The 18934-nt window shown below is 49.2% G+C and overlaps 1 protein-coding gene across 5 annotated transcripts in view; it reads right to left on the bottom strand.

Annotated features, from left to right (window-relative positions):
- Positions 1-18934, bottom strand: part of LOC119441935 (transmembrane protein 198) — a 149205-nt gene that overhangs the window by 52612 nt on the left and 77659 nt on the right. Inside the window, exon 1 of one of the 5 annotated variants that reach the window (XM_049661752.1) lies at positions 6207-6631. The exons of the other annotated variants lie outside the window; for them this stretch is intronic. The gene's annotated coding sequence lies outside the window, so the exon portion shown is untranslated. Of the gene's footprint in view, positions 1-6206; positions 6632-18934 lie in introns of those variants that run through there. 5 annotated transcript variants of the gene reach the window in all.

Here is an 18934-nt window from a genome sequence, read left to right as displayed (position 1 = left end):
CTCTCTCCCCTCTTGCCCGGTTTCCGCCGCACTTGATTGAGGTAGCGACGAAAGCTACAACCTCGCGAGGAGGAAAGAAGACACCGCGCGCGGCTGGGCTTCATCGCAAGTGGGACCGTGCAAACCGTGTCCTCTCGGCTCGCTCATTCATTCACTGCACTTGAAGGCGGAGCTTGATGCAAGCGGAAGAAGAATCAGCGGGATATTTTTAACGCGGTGATATAACAGCATAAACAAGGGAGACGGTAAAAAAAACTTTTTTTTTTTTTTAATGTTCGGAGAGAACGAGAAGCTGGCGGAAAAAATGGAGATAGCCACGCAAGTGCGGCTCGAAACAAAGGCACCACTTTAATTTCTGCAGCTCGAGCGAGACAGCTGGTTTTCGTGAAAGCACTTTTACTTCGCTCGCTTTTGCCCGGACGTCACATTTATCAGGCGGAAAGACAGAAAGCTCAAGGCATGGCCATATACGCTAAGCTGTAGAAATCTGCAAGCCGGCTGGTTCGCGCGATGCGCCGTCGCTTAAGTCGTGTGGGACGGGACGTATAGGGTTCATGGTAATATTGAATATGGCTGGCCTGCCCTTGAAGCTCGCTATAAGCGTCCGTACAGCTGGCTTCTTTCCCACATTCACCACAAAGAGTGGAGGGAGAGAGGAAAACTACGCATGCGAAAAAAAAATAATAATGAACGAAGTTTTCAGCAGTGAAACAAGGAACGTATTAACGTTTCTTCCCTTTCTCAAGATCTTTCGAAAAGCCGTCGTCAGTCCTGTCATCACGCGACTTTCACCATATTTCATTTTTGTTGACATGATAAGGAGTGTGTCGTCCATGCATTCAAAGCTGCACTCACAAGTTTGCGCTACCGTATTCCACCTTTATATCTTTATATGCGCAGGTCTGGTCTGATGCCACCCCCTCTCTAAGGCTCGTATGCAAAAGGTGCAAGACACAATAGCTTCGAAACGTATATATGTCTTAGCGCATTCACGCTGAATGATACATCTAAGTGCGTTGCCTGCAGATAGACAGCTATAGGCCACTCAGTTTCGGTCTACATTTAAGCGCCGCCACAGCGAAAGCTCCGGTCTGCGCGACAATACCTATAAGTAGTCCATACTTGCGTAATCGACCCGAAGCGTCATCGGGCTCGCCGAGCCTCAAGCATCTACTAGTCTGCTGACCTCAGCTATATAACGCTACATATGCGAGGCGCAAAAAGTCGACTGAGTCAAGGTCCCCCGAAAGAAAGCACAGCTCTAAATTGGCCGAGTGCAAATAAAAGTCTGACTCAGATGCATGACTCAAAAAGAGATTACGAAGCGACATGACACTTTTCAGGCCGTTCCCGTCACTTTACCGTGATAAATGGCGGCTCCAAAGTTAGCAGACAGGGTAATGTTAAAAGAGGGGGGGAAATCCTATAGAGCTCGGGTTCTACAGATGCGCAGCGCCATTGATCGGCGCTATTTCATGGGTATATACACTATAAGCAGGAAGAACTCTGCAAGAAGGTCCCTCCGTTAACGTATATATGACACGTACAAGCCTCTCTCGTCCGCATTTTTTTTTATTATTATTATTCTCTACGTTGTCTAGTTATGCGTTTCTGCAGAAGGCACATAGAGCGGCTCATTGAAACGAGAGCTCGAACCGACAAAGCGTAAAGGCCACTTCATGCATTTATTGTGTCCTCGACCTCGCCATTTCGCGCCACTCAGCGTCTTTCGCGATCCAATCCAATGTCCCGCGTTTCGCCAGTCTTGCAATGGCTAACAAGACTGTGCGCGACAGCTACACCGCTTACAGGACGGCCGTTACATGTATACCGGCCGGTCACAGTATACGTTAGCAAATTTTTTTTTTTTTTTAATCGCCTGTGGCATATGTAGCACAAGCCTACTTGTTGAGCTGGATTATTCGAAGAGGCGGAGGTTACGTACACTAGAAATCAACATGAATAATTGACAAAGAACTTTCAATAATCAACATTAGGGCCCATAATGAAATACGGGAATTTAAGCCAGCGATTTCACAAGGCACATCCATTTAATACTAATTCTCAAACTAGCGCCACTTTTGCGATAGGCGCAGTCAAACCTGAGGTAAAACTGAACTGTTGTTCCGCTTAACATTTTTTTTTTTTTTTCACAAGACGCCTTTCATCATTGTAGCTCAATCGTTACAGGAATACCAATGCATTTCGTCGCAAACGTTGGAAATGAATTTCTCGAAACTGGCGTCATCCACAGAATTCCAAGTGGATATGACTTTCAATGTCACCGGCTACAATTCGTAAATTTCGACGTGCCGTAGCGTAACTACGTTGATAGGCAATTAGCGAAAATTGGTAAATTATATCGTTTTAATTTCTTGCGCAAATAACGTCCCGCTCTCAGAGCAATTTAGCTCAATAAGCAGAATTGTGCTACAGTGTCAAAGGTTATCTTTAAAGATGCTGTTAAAGCTTAAAAATGAAAAAAAAAAAAGAAACACCCTGTATATGCAGCCTTGGAAGTGCTAACAGCCTAAGGTGGCTGCTCCTAGTGGTTCTAACGGAAATCGCCTACGTGCGTCTGCGGAGAACAGAGAACAACTAACTGCGCCAGAGTGGATGCTAGCAAGTAAGAATGGAACATATAACCTTGAAAATAACAACAGCAAAACGGCATAGAGGAAGCTGTCAATCGGCGCAGCGTGCAACATTCGAAGTGGTTTCCTTTCCGACCGTCGTTTTGCGAAGGGAATATGTTTCCGCTCGACGGAGGTCACTGCAACTACTGGAGGCCATCTACGTCATGTCGTTATTGTTTAATAGCCGCACACAAGTGGGAAGCAAGGCTACATTAGAGCCGGCTCTCCCAATACACTGTTGAGAAATTGTAACTACCCATTTTCCAATAAATGCGCGCACGTATATCACAGACACACAAACGCTGTCTATAAAAAGAAATGTAAACAACACACACAAGAAAAAAACTTGAAAAGCGATCGATAGGCACATGCGTTAAGTAAAGTAAGTTCCTGAACACTGAGTTACATGTATACACCATTGTATGCATGTAACCCACGAGTGACATTTTTCCAAGTACGTAGTCCCGACATCAAACACATAACATGCATAGAGTTCGTAAGAGTCTACAAATCAAAACCAAGTAAATTACGTTGATGTGTACAAGGAAACCCCGAAGGGCATTCAAAGCACAGCTGTATGCAATATGCATTGATGTTATTAAGCGGGGTATACCGTATACGTAGCAACCCTTGTTTCCCCTTCAAGATACTGTCTTCCTCTCTCTCCTCCACGACCACGACGCACTCTTGTAGAAACGCAGAATCAAGGTACAGTCGTTCGACGTGTGACGACGAGCTGGCTCCCGTGCACAGGGCCGCAAGTAACTCCGCCCTCGACAATACGATGCTCCGAAGAGCGGAACTGAACTTTCATCCTCGCTTTCGAGCAACTTACGTTTGAATTTGTTAGGGCAGCGCAAGTTTTTCCAATTAGCGCGAGAACACGAAAACACGCATAGTAAAGGGTTCGAACGACGAGATTACGCGACCTACTAGTCCGCCTTTCGAACGTTAACAACTGCAAAGCTACAAAAGTCTCGTCACGTGCACAATGGTCCGACGACTTCCAGAAGGGTTTCAAAGTATAGCAGTCAATGTCTCCGAAAAAAAAAGTTACGAAGAAACAGAACTCTAAAGACGACAGCTTCAAAGAATACACACACATCGGCGGTTGAACCGCGTTTAGCAGAAGCAAGGTCACACTCGACGTGGAAATGACAATAGCGGGAGAAAGCGAACCTCGGCGGTATGGTCGGGGAAGAAAAAAAAAAAAAAGAAGTCAAAAAGCTGCGCGGTGGCCGATGCATGCCAATCAATCGGTCACGGTGGTCAGCCGCAATGGCGCTGCTGCCCGACAGGACAGGCGCAGCTCGCGAGGTCGCAGTGGAAAAGCCGAGAACGCGAGCGTACACGAGGAATGGAGACGCGGGGAGGAGAGGTGCGGCCGGTCATTCGTGGACGTCAATCTTAGCCCGACAGCTGCAGCACTGCAGCGCAAGGTGGGCGGCGCCCTGAGGTCCCACAGCTGGTTCCGGCGGCTCCTTTCCAGCCGTGCAAAGCTCGTTATCGTGCACGCGTGTACCCAACACTAACAGTTCGTGCACGGACACAGAGGCCCAGGGGAACTAGATGTTTTTCTTTTCTGCTTACAATACGATAGAGTGTAAGAAGAAACACGAAAAGAGGAAAGCGCGGGGAAAATTAATCCGAGAACTAGGTTCGAGATGATTAATTTCTCCTCGTGCTGCTGCTAACTGCCAGCCTCATGACTAGTCGCTATAGGACGACTGCCCCGGCCAGGCGGAGGTCCCGGGTTCGATGACCCGGACGAGGACGAATTTTTCTCAACTGCGAAGCTTTCCTAACGAGAAACCCGTTCGAATGCGTGTCTTCTCAACGACATTCTGCTACAGATCAGCTGGACGATCGTTTTAATGATTTCCGCGGAACTGGTAAACTTAATTCAAATACCAAATATAACCCGATTTCATGTGGAACATATAAATATATTTGTCCGTTGCAGAGACTCGCGGCGAAAGTCAACCGAAACCGTGAAAGAGAGTAAAGACAATATTTTGCGCGTGAAATAATCCTTTGCTCGGGGTAAGAGAGCCGAAAAACGGCAACAGAAAACAATATTCACGAATCGTCTCCCGCGATCTTCCTGCACCCTTTCCTCAGACTGCGGGAGTATTTTTTTAAATAGATTTCCTGTTATCATTCTTTCTCCCCCTTCGATTATAGGCCGCCCTATTTCATACACAGCGCGGACCGAGCTACAAGTGGGACGCCCTGTGCAAAGACGAGTGTATACTGTGTGGCATAACATCCGATATAGTTAGAGGCGGCAGCCCAGGGGCGAAACCAGTCAAACCTGTGCGCGACCCACAAACCTGCGGAGAGTCGCCGGCGTTACGTGCGCGCACTAATCCCGCCGAGGGCATGCATTACACTGCAGCTTCGAAACCCGCCGAAACACGCCGGCCGCGAGGAAGGTCCCGGCGTCGTCGACTCCGGCGTTTTCCTGCACTGCGTTCACAAACGCACGAACGGCCGCGCTGCGTGACCGTGTTACCACAGCGGAATGCGTCGAAAGTGAAGGCCGTCGAGTAAACGTCGAGTACCGATGATGATCCTCTCGACGCGCGCATGGGACTCGGTGAACGAAGAGGAAAGAAATGGCTCAGGAATAAAGAAAGCGGAGAAGGGAAGGGACGCAGACATAGACGGACACAAATGACGCTCGCTTCTTTCCGTATATACAATGCACCGCCTTGTCGCAGTGAATGTATACCGAAGAGATCACGGCAGAGAACGCTGCATTACGGCAGCGAGCCGCGGTCGTGTCACGAAGATCGTGACGGTCAGCATGCAGGAGGAGTTGCTCGTGCGCATTCATCGAGGGACATTATATACGTGCATTCGGGGGAGTCGCGAAAAGCAAAAGTAAATCGAAGAGCGCGCGCGTCGACAAACGCGTCAAGGCTCCTTATATACACGAAGCCACCTCCACTCCTTCCTTTCTTATTTTTGCGCAGTCATCTCTATTCTTCGCAGCGTTTACGTAAGAAATCATCGTTTATGCGGGCTGTGTCAGTGCAGCTCAACGACGCAGGTGCATATTATTGCGCAAGAAAAATAGGTTCACCGCACATTCTCGGAGAATAAATTCTAACGCCGGCGACACGCCCACCGCTCGTGTGTCTTCCGTGTATGCTGAAGGAAGAGTTGTGCTAATGCGCTCTTAACAGGCAGATACTTTCATCATATCACACAAATCGATGCAATTCCGGGGGCGATATAAACCGTCCGAAGTATTTTCTTTCCGAAACGCAGGTACGTTAGGTGCAACTTGTTAGGTGCTATAGCTGATATTGCCTACGAGAGAAAAACATGGCTCGCCTTCGCAGGCAGCATTCGCAACGTATATAACGAATTTTCATGCCGAATTATGTGAACGATCGCGAGTGTGCTAACAACAACAAGTCCCGCGATGACACTTTGAGCAAGCCTATATAAAAGAATCCGTCAGATGGTGGCCACGGGACCTGGCATGCAGCAAAGATACAACGCGCGCAAACACTGGAAAGCGCAAGTTCACAGCATCCAAGACACTGCAGTCACTCTCACCTGCGAAATGCACGGAAGGCCAAGTCGATCGTGTGGCAACAAAGTCGGACGCTTCACCACGGAGACGCGTATCGCGCACACACAGGCCTGCCGTCGCCACTCCAGAAAGCACTCGGGAATCGAAATAAGAGACTGGAGGCAAAGAAGAAAAGGAAGCACAAAACACACCGGCGCGGTACCGGACCGATCGACGGTCGGTGCTCGACGTTCGCGCTCTTCAACGGACAGCGAAGTCGCGCAGAGCTCCCACCACCGTGGCTCTCACTCCTCCTTGGCCACGGAGACGAGACAGGGCAGTTCGATACGCAGCCGGCGAAACGATGACTGCGAAGACGGCTGGCCGGTCGGTCGCGGTGCGTCCACTGGCTCGCTGGAGACGGGAATTTCAACAAAAGGGCAGCTCGCCGACGCGTTTGCCCGCTGGCCTCACAAAACGCAACTGCGCCAGTCGACGGTTCGGCCGATAGTAAACGCGGTGCGACCCCTGTGTGTGTGTGTTTATGCGCTCGCGTCAGCGACAGCGGACGCCAGCGGACGATCCGAAGCCGCGCTGCCGTCGCCGCGGCGAGCGCGTACGTATATCAGAGGGGCTGTGTATCTATCGCGGAGCGCTGCCGCGCGTTCTCTCTCTCTCTCTCTCTTCGAGTGGACGGCGAGAAACGCAAGAACGGCAGGAGGCACAACCACGAAAGAGAGAGAGAGAGAACTAGACATTCTGCATTGACTCGGTTCACTCACTCTTTCTTTCTCGATACAGGGAGAGCGCAGTGCGCGGTGGTCGCTCACCGCACAAAGGGGGCTACTTGCTCCTCCTTCTCAAAAACTACAAAGACACACACACGAACACAGTCGCCGCCGCGGTTAAAAAGACTGGAACCAGGTCACACCAGTCGCCGACGCGGCGCGGCTCCCTTCTCCCGACGGGCGCCCCGATAGCCCAACCCCCGTCCTCGCGCGATCGCGGTTTCTCTCGCGTTCACTTCGCATCTTCGCGATCCCAGTTCAGAGCCCCGATATTTGCTTTCATTTCTTTTTTCTCGAAGGGCGACGGCGTCTCGCGTGCGATACACTATGCAGACGCCGTCGATTGGCAGATCACGACGGACGCTGACTTCCCAGCGCTCGTCCGTCGATCGCGCCAGGCCGCAACTGTTAAAACGAGTCCCCAACCCGTATAGATAGATGTGTCGTGTACGGGGGCAAGATAGAGAGAATCACGCGTCTGTCGCATGTAGGTGCCGCTTCGTTCACTGCAGCGTGCTCCACCGAGTGTTTCCACGAGTCGCTGCACGCAATCGGCCGCTGCTGTATTTATAGCTTTAGTGCTTCGGATACATCTAAAGAGGAAAGAGAAGCCGGTAAAAGAACGGCGAAAGCCAGAGCTCTATACTCGCATTTTGCGCTAAATAGAGCGTACCACGGCCACCGCCGCGGTTAACGCGATTCTTGCTTTCATTTAATTTAACCTTGACGCCTTTTTCGTAAACTTGTACCAGAATAGCGGAGGAAAACCCCAAAGCAGGTCGTCGCGCCGCTCGCGAGCCGGGAGTATGAGGGTGTGTATAAGCACCTGTATGCGCAGGGGGGGAGGGGCGCAACAATCGAGGAAACGCCCGACAAATTGCTATCAGCTGAGCTAGGCGAGCCATCAAATTCTCTCGAGTAAACGGCGCGTGTTTCCTAAAGTGCCGTGGCTGTAACACGGTACACAGCGCTTTTTCGCTTGACGACCTCCTCGAAACCAGGCAGGAAAAAGCAGTATTTTATATAGCGACGCGAAGCCCGAGTACTCTTGATAGGCGGATCGACCTTACAGTGCGTGCAGCAAAAGGAGCGAGTGAAACTTTGTCGACTTACAACTTCGCTCCTTCACGCATCATTCGCCCGAGGAAGTGCATGTGTATGTGTACTTGGTTGTTCAGACCGTTGTCTGATATATTTTTTTTTTCTCGATCGCCTGCAAGAATTCTTGTTTCGTGTGGTTCCGTTCTACAACGTTACGATAAAAGCGCCGGTGTTAGTTCTAACGGGACGCTGGAGTCGATGAACGAAAGGGAGCTCCGTGTCAGCCATACCGTTCTCGCGGAAAGCAAAACGTACATTTTTGCTTATATCGGTCGACGCAATGAACACGGGGACAGAAAACGAACAAGCGAACTGCACAGCAGATTCGCGGCAATGGCTTTTGTGCCTGTCAAATAATATTTTCCGTACTCTTGTGTTTGATGTCTTTATACCTATTACTGTAACAGAGTCCATACGCATCACGAAACAATTTGCGTCTTTATCTGTAAGGCGTTCACGATTAAGGAATTTTAAAGCGTTTCTTTGAAATATGTATAGGGTGCACGAAGTGACAGGCATCGAGATGCGCTCAAAGCAACATGCCTAAGGATCGATATTCCCCCACTCTTTATTTTCCGTGGGTTAGAGATGGACGGTTAAGAAACGTCATATACACATTCGATAAGGCGTAACGGCTTTAAGAAGGGATAGTGACAGCATGTGCAGCAAGCAGGTCGAGCGTTTGTATACCATATATAGTATACAGCGCAAGTATGCACAAGCTTCGATCTTCGCATTCGGAACTGCCGTCCCACTAAAGCGCTTACATATAAGCATTCCTGCGGGATACAGCCTTAAACGAGACTCTGTAAATAACTTATGTTGGTGCGTTTGTTAGTGCATATATGACGGTATGTGTGCTTTGTCTTTGCTTTTATCATTCTCCCTTTCTTTCGTTTCTCACTATATCATGTCAAAGTGGCAAGGCAAGCCTGTGTAGCTATAATAACCTCTCCGGATACCTTTAGACTTCATTTCTCTCTCTCCCTCTCTCTAGGACGTCATGCGCGGCAGGACGTCATGCCACGTTATATCGATGAGCGTATACGGGACACAGTAAATATCGATTCCTGCCAGCATACCGGCCTCACCGCGATAAGGATCGCTCGGCGAAGGCGAACCGAAGCGGACAAGACGAGCACGTCAATGGATCACTGAACAAAGCGGAGGAAGAGGAGGAGGAGGGGGGGGGGGGGGGGCGTACGGCAACCCCACGCACCGCACTCGTCGGAATAGCGGCGCCAAGAGGCGCAACGGTACAAAGCTGGTTTGTGTGTTACGAAACAAAGGCTGCATTAGCCCACACGGCGGACGCACAGACGTGCGCTTCTTCCTTTGCAAAGAACGGCACCGATATCGTTCTTTTTTTTTTTATTCTTCGTTCACATACAAGCACGAGGAAAAGAGTGCAAACGCAGACAGAATGTCACAACGAACAAGGTGTATAACAACCCAAGCGACCGTCGAAAGCGAGCGACAAGCGCGGAGGAGGAAGCAGGGAGGTCAGACAATTTGCATTACCCCCCTACCGGCTTTCTTTTTTTTTTTTCTTCTTTTCTTTTTTTCTTCTTTCTTCAAGTACAAACCATGCGTCTACTTGGTTAGCGCCTGTGACAGTCAGCTACAATGAACAACCTTACACGCAAGACATACACGGGAACAAGCTTATGCCGACAGCGCGCAGGGATTCACGCGCTGTCGGATACGGAGCATAATTAATTACGCCTTTGTTCTGAGACAAACTCATTTACTCTAAGGGCGCTGCCTTGTGGTACAGTATATACACGGACGTGAAAGTCGTCCCTATATATAGGTCGTGCATGGCTTGTTTTCTCAATCTGCTCTACATTCGAGGCGGGAAAAAAAAATGTTATATATTAAGTTGCTGCCCACATGTGCGGTAAAAACGAAATGCTTAATCGCTATATATACCTCTATTTTAGAAACGCTCGGTCAGAACTGGGCCGACTGCGAACCTGTCTTGGCGGCTTAATTGCCCTCGTCACGCTCCGAGTTTCCATCGCCGTCAACTTTTGTTGCAGTTTTGAAGGGTTGCATATCGCGAACGATGCTTTTCGCGTGGTAGCGAATAAAAACAGTAACTCAGCGAGCGATTAATGCGTATTCATTCTCCCTCAGTACAAAGGAGAAGAAAATAAAGAAGCAGGAGAGGATGGACAAGGAAAACGAGAGAAAAAAAAAGAATTAGGAAAAAATAAATAAAACCACGACTTCGCTTGACAGCTCACGAAAATTGTAATCCTTCCCCTCCATCAAGAAAGCTCCATTTCGTCCTTTATAAGTGCCCTACCGAGGTGCAGTTTATAATCCCGCGATTATTGATTACCGAATGCAAAGGAGACGTGCAATTCTAAGCATTCTTCTTCAGTTTCAGATTTGGTGGTTAGAAGAAGAAAAAAAAGGTGTTTAAGTTCTAGCTAATACGGTGTAATTCCTGAATTCAGTCCCTGAGAACTTACGTAACTATATGCGTGCTCTCCGACGTATGTATGCAGGCGGCGTAACAACGGATGAAGACGGAGCGCTGCACATATGTATGTTAATTTAGCGCCGGCATATATATATATATATATATGGCACTTATTATCGTTCTACTAGAGACATTTAGCGTAAGATATGCGTAGCAATATGCAACGCGTGATAACGCATACGCGGACGGGGATGAAAGCCTTTGGTGGCGAATTAATTCGACCGTCTCCAGAACTCTTCATGCTTATATTTCACGACCAACAGTGACCATCTCCACGACATCGTTGTTTTTCGTTAAGAAAAATCATGAAAGGCGTCAGCGCTGCTGTTGCTGCCCACGTACAATCAAAAGCGGTACCTGGCTGGGGAGAGTGATTTTTCGGGCGGTAACAGCAACGGTATAGCGCGCGGAAACGCTACATGCTTGGAACGTTCCGACACTGGAAAGACTGCGCATCGAGGCACTTGAAGAGCGCTCTTACACATTCACGAACTGCATGCGAATGTAAACTGGCCAAGTACACCTTTGCAAACGTCGTGGCAAACACAACGACAAGGCGTAAATGCCCTCGCCAAATGCATTCAGCTACGGTTAATAATAATAATAATAATAATAATAATAATAATAATAATAATAATAATAATAATAATAATAATAATAATAATAATAATAATAATAATAATAATAATAATAATAATAATAATAATAATAATAATAATAATAATAATAATAATAATACAAGGATGCAAATAATAGAACGCCTGTGCAATTATACCGCCAAACGTTGAATGTTCAGGTGCAGAATTATATACACGTTTAGCGAAACAGGAGTGCCGTCTATAATGGCCACACAATGCGCAACGCAGATTAAAAAAAATTTTTAAAAGAACAGGCTTTGAGCTGCTCCACCGATTTTCAACACTCTTCAGACGTGAAAGAATGCCCTCGCATGGCAGCAAAGACAGCCGAGGGACACGATCGTCACTACAACTGACTAAACACCTCCGGTCATCGACGCTGTCAACGAGGAGGCCCTTCTTCACTGCAGAGAGGACGTGCCAGAGGGAGAAAAGAGTGCCGTCGAACCATGACAGAAGGGCCGGCGAACAGAAAGAAACGGTGAAGGTTGAGGAGGGGGGGGGGAGAAACGATCGCGCCACGCAACGTCTGGCTCGTAATGCATATACGGGGCCGACTCCTCGTGTTTCGCGCGTCCTGCTCTCAGAGGCAATGTCAGCCCTTTTCGAGCCGTCGACGACAGCCGAGACAGCCGTGCACGACCATCGACGCGGCGCTCTCCTCGCGCACGCAATGGCGCTACAGCGGTCACGCCACATCCTTTCAGACCGCCCACACACGCGGTGCTCTTTGATTGGCACGCGAGAAAGGTATTTATATATAGGAGGGCTGCCGCGTTCGCATGATGAAAAAACAGAGAGCGTTCACGAACAGCTGTATAGCGCGGCTATGCAATTGTGGCTACAGCCACACTGTGGACTATAACGGGCATATATACATTGGCACTAAATGCGAATTTGAGGATCGGAAATTTAATAAAACGCTCGGGGAGAAACACGCACTCTATACTCTCTCTGCAAGGCAAGGTACTTAAATTCTATACCAAAACAAATGTGACAGTTTCGAGACTTATGTTAAAAAAAAAAAAAGGGGGGGGGGGGGGGGGAGAAGGGGCATCACAGATTCTCTTCTATGTGTACTTCTAACCCCTACTGCATAATGCCCTCGGGCGAATGTAGGTATTGAAACAAATAAATAAACGCTTTTCATCACGTTCGAGTGTGCTACTGACCAGAATGACCTAAAGGCAAAGTAAGATAACAATGCATACGAAATTGTATGGATGGCAATACATGCCAGCCGGGCTGCTGAATTTAGAACTCCATTCAGGCGAAGCGCATATAGCGAATGGCGCACCTGAGGCGTCCTGCGAATATCGCGTCCGTTGCAGCGGCACAGTTGTATACTGCCAGCGCTGACAATTCCTTGCCCCATTAGCGAAAGGGAGAAGAAGAAGACGGCGCATCCTATAAACAATGGGACAATGCCAAAACAGACACGGGGTGGTGCGATGATCGCTTTTACACACTGCGGCGCCGGTGAAGCGAATCGACAAACGTCGCGACGCGAGCAAGCGTGCAGGGCCGCGCGCGAGAGAGAGATGCTGCAAAGCGTGGCGTACACCACCGACCGCTCGAGCGCGCCGACCCGGCAAAGGAGAGCGGAAGAAAGGGCTTTCCCGCCGGCGGTAGGTTCCAGGGCGTAAACCGCGAACGTACAGTATACAGTACCCGCCGCGACGAACCAAGACAAACGACCGTAAGTTAACGCGCTGTCCCTGCCAGGCTCGTGGCGTTATAGAGTACATAGTACACTACCGCGCAGTCCCTTCTCGAAAGGCGTTGTTCGTGGCACGCTCGTTTGATTTCCATTTGTGGAGCTATAGGCGCGCGCGCGCTCGTCGGAGTATACAGGGAAAGGCGATAAACGCGCCCAGCGGGAGTGCGCTCGTGTTTAGCTCGGATGGACGACGCGGCAGTGCACGGCCGTTTGTCTAAGTTGGTCGCATTAAAGGAAGACGACGTGCGGTGCCCGCTGGAGATCCAAAGGGGTCAATCACGTTCGTGGTGACATGCAGGCATGCAGCAAGAGCCCCACTCGAGAGCCGCTAAGCATGTCGCGCGCGCTCGCCCCTTTTATACCTGGTCAAGAGTCCGCAAACTGCACGGTACGCTGAGTCGGGAATATCGTGCAGCTTGACGGCGGGCACAGCATTGGTCGAGCTAAGATAGCTGTTATGAAAGATTAAATGTTTACCTCGAATACGGTCCAATGGACGTGTTGCAGAGTGGGTTCTGCTAACTTTGCACGTACACTATACTTCTAAAGCCGCCTTTGGAAAGGGGAAACCAGAAAACGGCCCGCAGTTGAGTTATTGCGCGTTGCCGGTAATCTTGACCTTCGCATCAAATCGAATAAAATAAAATCAACCCTTTAAAGAAGGCAATGTACTAAATTTTACTATTGGGCTGGTTTATGGCAAGAAAATGCGTAATAGCTATGCAAAAGCCTGCAGATCGAGAGAGACAACTAAAGTTAAGCAGATAATTAACAAGGAGGTAACCGGATCTTGTTAAGGCCCTCTACTATAGAGTAAAGAGATCAAAACGCGAAGCTCAACAAAGGCGTTGTCAGTCAGCGGAGACGGAGGAATATGTGCGTCCACTCAAACGTTGGAGAAAGCAACAGCCGTCACTCTCACGTAGAATGCCACAACAGAGCCACCGGCTTTAGGGGAAGAAGCTTTGTAAATTGTAAACGAGTTGCCACACCAGTTTGATATCAATTATTAAAAAAAAAGGGCATCACAATCTCTGCTACATATACAGATGTTAGAAAAGGCACCGACGCTCGCAAGCAGATATAGCACTCTAAATATCCATATAACAGACCGCAGCGAAACATTCCGTGAATTATATATATTATATATATATACATTCGAATTCGGGTATATATATCGAACCCACATATAACGAATTATTTTGTATAACGAACAGCAGTAAAATTCCCTTGAAATCTTTTGTATAACACTTTTATTTTATATATCGAATATACCTATATGACGAACTTTTTTTTTTGTGATCCCCCTCAGCTTCGATATATCCGGGCTCGAGTGTACGGCATATATGATAATACCGAGGCTAGCACCAGCGCAAGCAACTCTCATAAAACGAAAGTGCCACTGCATACATCTGCACTTTATAGCGCACAGCAAGACTGTGTATATATACGCGACAGAACGACGCCAGTCGGAAAGCGCGAACAGAAATCACTGAGGGAGAAGCCCATATACATATCGGCCGCACTGAACGATAAGCACCACCGCGTCACGGGACGACAGCCGACGTGTAGGGCGGTTGCAACTGGGGCTCGTAATCCGTGGCGATAAGAGCGTAGTAACAGGTACAGAGATGACTTCAGGCATGGCGTCGGTCCGGCGCACGCGACGCCTACGCAGTTATTCGCGCCGACAAAACAATCTAATCTACACACTTCTGGCCCTCGCAGCGACGGGACCAAGTTCATGGCGCAGGTCGCTTCCGCCGGTAAATGTGTACAATTAAGCCACTAAGTTCCGATTCCAGCTGCGTGCAGTTTGGAAAAAGATTTAGCATACACCGCTAATGCGAAACTACGCACTTGAAAAACAAAATGTCACGACATCTGATAGTAATGCCACTGTGGCGAACAAGCGCAATTATATGATAAGTATACTGGCAGGCAGGTAATCGCTATGGTGCAAACCACCACGCAGAATGTAATCAGTTGCATGGTATTTATTTAGCCGCTTCACGAAAAGAGCACCCCTCCCCCCCTCTCCTTTCCCTCCGCCCTTAAAAAATGTATACTAGAGTTGTAAATAGAGGCAACATATTTTTTAAAAAATATACGTTTGCTCTAGCTCTATTGCCAAAGAAAAGGAGTAACACAAGGACGAGCGCTGACTATTGTGTGACACGGTGACAGAGATAAGGCATGCAGCGGCACTATATACGCTACATCACTGTCAAAGTGTGATGCGAAGTGCGCGCTCGTGATGTCGACGGCAAAATTGGAGGCGGCGGCGGCGCGGGAGGAAGGCGTAACAAGGGGAGCTCCTTCCCAGAAACACACGTGCTGCGTCGTTTCACGCGGTTGCAGTTCCGTGGTTCCGTCACACTCGGCTGCACACCGCGGCGCAGATGCTTCTCCCCCATGCAGAGTCCGTCAGCGACGCGCGCACCGCACCTGGCGCAGGCTCTCTCGTTACGCGCTATACAGCCCGAAATCGCTTTCGAAACTGCGTTATAATAGTTTGTTCATGGAGAGCACTGATTCGCGAGCTGCTTTAAGTGCTCGTCTAAACCAAAGCGTTTAGGCTCACACGGCGCATAATTACTGGTAGTATATTCTTGTTCACTGACGAGACTGCGTATTAGCGTTTCTAAATCAGCACGGCAGAATATCCACTTGGACAGTAGCCGCGGTGTACATAACAACGCTTCCTTCAATGCCTCTCGCTCTTTTCATTTCGGTATTACGCCGGCCGAGAAACTTGGAAATGTGCAGTAGCCCCTGTATATATAGAGAGATATATGTAATGGATGCTCGATACGTTTACCTGGCCATACGCCTACCATGCTGCTTCACGTGACGAGGATGGTATACTGTGAAATGGCGAATTCCCACACACACACACACACACACACACACACACACACACACACACACACACACACACACACACACACACACACACACACACACACACACACACACACACACACACACACACACACACACACACACACACACACACACACACACACACACACACACACACACACACACACACACAGTAACGAGACACTTCATAAAGTGTCTGATCGAGGACAGTGTATCTGAGAAAGGCGCCTTCGTTGTGCGCAAAGCACTCACTATATGCCAGCGTTGTTCCAATGTACAAATTTACATGGTGACACCAAGGAGCTGCCACGCGTAACTTTAAAGCAGATTGTACGGTAGCCCGGTGTATAGACATGTTCTCAATCGAGGAACACGGTAGCGTAGTCGTCGAGGGGTAAGGAGAGTGAGTATACGTGAGAGTGAGCGATTGGAGCCGCTCGAAACAAACGCGCACCAACAGAAAAGGGACCAAGAAATGCGCGGGTGCGGCAGAGGGCACGGCAGCAGCCCATGAGCACCGCCGCGTCACAGGCGGACGCGATCCATCAGCGCATAAGAGCCAAGGCCAACGCGGCTGGCCAACACAATGACCCATTCTTCGCCGAATGCTGCTGTCAGCTGTGCGGTCGGTTACATTTTGCTCGATAACTGCCACGCGAAGAGAAAGGAAAATCAACCTCCACCTTCCTCCCAACGTATACCCACGCAGACTCAAAAGCTCTCGGCGGCAAACAAATAGACATACCCCGCAGAGCGACGTGCTAATGCGACGAAGGCTTACTCCGTGCCATATTCCCAAGTTGCGCGCACAATGTGCTACCGCCAAGAGAATGAAGGGGGAAAAAAAACGAGAGAGTCATGGGGAAGTCAACGATTGTTTCGACATCAAACATTGTCCCGAATAGCGTGACGGCGCTGCCGCATGAAGTACGGTTATAGAAAAAGTAGTAATGAATACTTAATAGGTAGCCGTATATCTCGCGGATGCAAAAGGGAGAGAGGAAAAACCGGTTCTTCCACGCGCTATGCGTTTAAATGTTATATGCAATGCACTGATATGCAAGATAAAGTTATAGCCAACTGGAACGTCGCAGAAGCTGTCCTTTGAAGTCAACAGAGACGGCCTTCTTTTACATGTGTCACAAAGTGTATTTTCGAAATCCCGATCGGGTTTGATCACGATCGAAAATGCACCGTTGCTTAAGCCGTATTTTTTTATTATTTCAACTAGAAACTTGAGTGCTAAGAGAAGTGTCTTACATCGTAGTCTCCAAAGGCTTACGTCGCTATGAATGTTACCTAGCAGCTGCGAGAAAACTGCGAGCGTGACTTGAACAACACAAGCAGGGCGCGCAAGCAGCTTATCTGAGTGCAGTATACGTGGGTCGGCGTTCTTGAACCTCTAACCTTTCTTTCATTAACGACGCACGCTGAAGTGAGGCGAAGCCGGGCGCTCCGAATCTCTACCGCTACACTGCAAGAATACACGCGCCAGCGTCTATGAATCGCAGGTTCCCGTACAGCGCACACGAGCGATTAATCAAATCAAATCGAACCTTTATTTCGACACCAAATGTTGAGACACGCAGGCAAAAGCCGGCTTGACGAAGGACTGTGCCCGCACGCGCACTGTGCACGATAATTTGCGCACGGTACCGAGCGTCCTGCATCGTGAACTGTTCGGCTCTCAAGTCTCAGTAACGTACTCGTGCGCAGCTTTCGACAGACAGGTGTCCATTTGGGTTGAGCCTCCAATGACCGTCACGCGTAGAGAGAGAGAGCTCGTTAAACTATATCTGCCCACGTTGCTTGACTGAGCGGGCCCGCGGGCTCACGCACTACAGCGCCACAGCAGTCGCGTATACCGCAAGTCGACACGTCGCACAAGCTTAACACACGCTCGGCCCATCTGTCACACAACGCTGTATACAGAAGAGGCCGTCGAGGCGCGCAGCTCTCTGACAGCCCGAACACGCTCCGAGCAAACGCCCGTGACAGCATCCCTGACCCGTGGTCCCGTTATATATACTATACGCCGGGATAACGTTGCGCGAGCGGCGAGCGCCAATAAGGAAGGTATGAAGCTGTGTATGTAGTACATACGTCGCAGGACGGGACAAGTCTTCGAAACGGGATGCCCTAGAGGGGGGTTGAACGGGCGTTCGCTGCGTATAGACGTAATAAAGCTGAAAACAGAAACGCCCCCGCGCATTCACCCCCCGCTGCGTGGCTGCGAGGCCGACCTCTAAAAGCGCATTTTGCGGCCGCGGAAAAAGGGATGAAAGAAAAAGAAAGGAAGCGCGCACACCGGCGCGGCCTGCAAACGTATCCTCTCAAGAGAGAGAGAGAGAGAGAGAGTTCGGTGAAAGGACAAAAGAAAAATGCGAACGCAAGCGGGGCGGCCCGATCCAAGGCCCCGATGCGGTCCCGGCCGTTACGTCGCCGATGGACGTGACAGTCATACTCGGCCATCCCGTGTAACAAGCCCACGCGTGCGCCACTGTTTTTACACAGTGCACGCACATCTTATATAGTACGCGCCGACTTACAGCACAGCCTTCTTTCTACACACTGCGAAACGGGGTGAGACACGAATGCGGTCGATGAACTTCGTTTCTCCTCTTTTTTAAGTAAAGCCCATCTGGGGTTAGTTCAAATTCACGCAGAAAGGCATCTTGCGGTGGCGTTTTTGTCTTATTGAGAGAGAGGGTGTGACATTGCGTGACCTACATCGACGGGCGCCCCCGAGTTTCTGGAGCAAATTTTGATCGAGCGCTAGCCCCGGGCACTTTCTTTTCTTTTAAGCTTATCTTCGATGCCCTTTCACCCACGCGTATCTCGCTTCCAAAATCGACGCTCTACAGGGCACGACTGCTGCGGAGCTTATAAAGTGAAACGCGAAGAGATCAGAAGTGAATTAGGGCGCCTCTTCCGCACGATTGCCCGAGACGGGTGTCAAGTGAAATCACTGCGCGTAGCCAGCTATATGTTAAACACACTCGAAAACTTCAGCGTCAGAGCCTGCATGACGCTGACGTCGTGCACATAACAAAACGCAGACACGTGGTTATTTTCGTTATAGCTGGAATTTCCACTTTTATATAGTGTACCCCAGGTAACGTTATAGCCAAGCTGTTATAAAAAGAAA

This window comes from Dermacentor silvarum, chromosome 2, assembly GCF_013339745.2.
Source record: "Dermacentor silvarum isolate Dsil-2018 chromosome 2, BIME_Dsil_1.4, whole genome shotgun sequence".
In the NCBI taxonomy this organism is placed as follows: Eukaryota; Metazoa; Arthropoda; class Arachnida; order Ixodida; family Ixodidae; genus Dermacentor; species Dermacentor silvarum.
This window is presented reverse-complemented; position numbering and strand designations above follow the sequence as displayed.